Source organism: Marmota marmota, unplaced genomic scaffold (genome assembly GCF_001458135.2).
Source record: "Marmota marmota marmota unplaced genomic scaffold, marMar, whole genome shotgun sequence".
NCBI lineage: Eukaryota > Metazoa > Chordata > Mammalia > Rodentia > Sciuridae > Marmota > Marmota marmota.
This window is the reverse complement of record NW_025999842.1, coordinates 19,170,849-19,173,483: the sequence shown is the minus strand read 5'-3', so window position 1 is coordinate 19,173,483 and position 2,635 is coordinate 19,170,849.

Below are 2,635 nucleotides of genomic sequence, written 5' to 3'. Positions count from 1 at the left end.
GGGGTCCACTTTTTCTTTCCAATAGGGCTTTTGAGGGAGTGGGGGGAGCGATGGAGAAAAAGAAAGGCTGGGTCGCATCGAGCCAGCAGGAGTTCGATTTTCATTCACCTAGGGATACACACACACCAGTGTCGCTTAAACCTAGAGCCAGGAGCCAGAATTGTCCCCTAGTTGAAGACCCCTTCCTCTTGTAGTTAGAATTTCAGTGCACAGGTGCCTTTTGCTCCTGACTGTGCGGACACTTTTGACTGGAATGAAGGTTCCCTCCTTCATCTCCACCCCGCTAGCTAGCACAGGCTCTTGGTTCCAGGCCCGGCTGCCTCTCAGTCCTTCACCGAAAAGACTCAGCGAGAGGCAAGCTCAGCCTATGCCGCGGCTTGTGAGCCACTCCTATCAAGGCGCAGAGTTGGCTGCTCTAACAGTACAGCGGTCTGAACTGAAAACAAAACTCTAAAAGTCTGTCAGATTCACACTCGGGCGCGCGCACAGTTTTTGGTTTAGGAAACTAGGAGCTTGTGTAGGTAGACCTTCGACTTGTGGGAGGCTGCAGAAGTGCTGGCGAGGGGTGCACTTGGTTTGGTGAATATTCAAGAGAAGCTCTGGGAAGCGGTGCTGATGGAGATGTATGAGCTCCCCACCACCACCACCCCGTGTTCTTTGCGCTTATTGGCGCAACTTTTCCGTTAAGTCACTTCAAAAGGGAAGAAAAAGGTGAAAGTAAATGAGTTGATGCCAGGGAAACCTTTCTCATCAATAACTTTTGCGGGCGCCAGGGGGTGGGGTTAATCTAAGCTCTAGGACGCTGGTCAGTCAAGCTTCCAGCTCAGCAGGCAGCCGTGAACTCCAGAACAAGACCGCGGGACAGTGCACCCGGGGCGCCGCTCTGCAGAGCGCGAGCGAGCGTGTCACGCCTTCTGTTTCTTAGCCCGCAGGAGCAGGTGTCTGCTGCCAGTTTTCGAGCATGAGAACCTGATATCAGGGATCTAGGGGCGGATTCAGGCTGAAGCAGCGGACCGCCAGGAAGTGTCGGTAGTACAGCACCGGTACTAGTACCAAAGCGAAGTAAAAGTTATTGCTAGGAAGGGAAAGACTCCAGGGAACATGAATAGCTTCCGCACCTCTCATCCCTGGTTCCTGCGTTGTGGTGCTAGCTCGGCAGGCTCTGTCAGCGATGGTAGGCTTGTGAGGGAAGCCAAATTAACGCTCAAAGGGAGCATTTTGGGGCCTCCGAGCATCTTAATCTAGACAGCAGAATAGAGCAGACCAGAAAATTCATCATGACTAACGAGGAGCGGTGCTCTTTGGGGAGTGGCTGAGCTGTTTATAAATCACCACGTTGAGCACCCGCCCGGGCAAGGCGCTTTGGCTGAGAATTTCCACGTGTCCTGTGTTTATGAGGGTGTGTTTGAGGAGAGAGAGAAATGGTTAGGGGAGGGGCGAGCCCGCAGGCAGCGGCGGGACGGACCTACACTCCCGCCACGCGCGCGCACTCGCGGCTACCATATACAATGTGGAGCGGTGACTCCCAGCGCAGTCGCCCAGCCACTCTAACCGCTCGCCTGGGAGCTGCTAGGGATCCCGTAACTTGGCCTGGCCAGGAAAAAAGAAAAAGAAAAGAAAAAGAAAAAGTCGAAGCCTCGCAGCGTGCAGACTCAGCGGGCGGTGCAGGCGGCTCTCGTACGGAAAGCAGCCCAGATTGCTGGGGAGGGCGAGGCAACCTCCTTAACGCTTCAGCCCTGTGTCCCCTACGCTGGGTACATGGCTTTACCCCGCCCTTGGGAAACTCGCAGGCCTCTCGCCAGCAGTGTTCCCTTCTCGCCCCGGCGCCTTTCTTTCCTTTCCTCCCGGGAGCTCCGAGCTTCTACCTAGGGAAGAATCCAGCTGCCGGGGAAGGCTGCCTCCGGTTACTAAGCACCTCGCACCCCGATTCCCCGCTCCCCCTTTAAAGACAGGCGTCCGTTTTTCTCTGGATTTAATTTCACATTTCTGGAAGGATCTGCCCCTAAGCAGCCTGATGCATTAGAGAGAATAAGTTTCCAGATGCATTTCCGAGGGAACTGAGGGTGCCTGGCTTTGAGCAATTTAAAAGTCCCTCCTCTGGTCTCCCTCTGTACCCTCACCTCCCACCTCGGGCTTAAGGCGCTACTGTGTGTGCGGTGGGGGGAGGTAAGAACAGGCAGCACGTGTACATCAAAACTTCCTGTCTGCGATGGGACATCACTGGCGATTAATGCTCGGAGATCCTTCCCACTTTGACGTCCGAGGTCTCCACTCCACCCCCCAGCCCCGCCTCATTTCGCTGGCGTGCGAAAGAGCTGAAACGTTCCCAACAGGGCGAGCCGAGATCGTTCTATCGGACTTAATATGCTCTATAAATCCCGAGAGTATACAAAGCCGTGCCCTACCCCGGGTCTCAGACTGTGCGTCCCCCTCCCCCGCAGTAGGGCTAATCGTTGGGCGGGCAAGCTAGGCGCTCAACACCACTCTGAGTTCTACCTCCTCCCACCCCTCCCAGAGCCACCGCCTGCTCCCTGCCGGTAGCTGGGGGCCCGGTTGGCGCGAATGCCGGCTCCTGAGCAGCTTGGGTTCCCTGTCCCACTCCCCGCAAGGTCTCCTCACTGGAGATCACGGAACC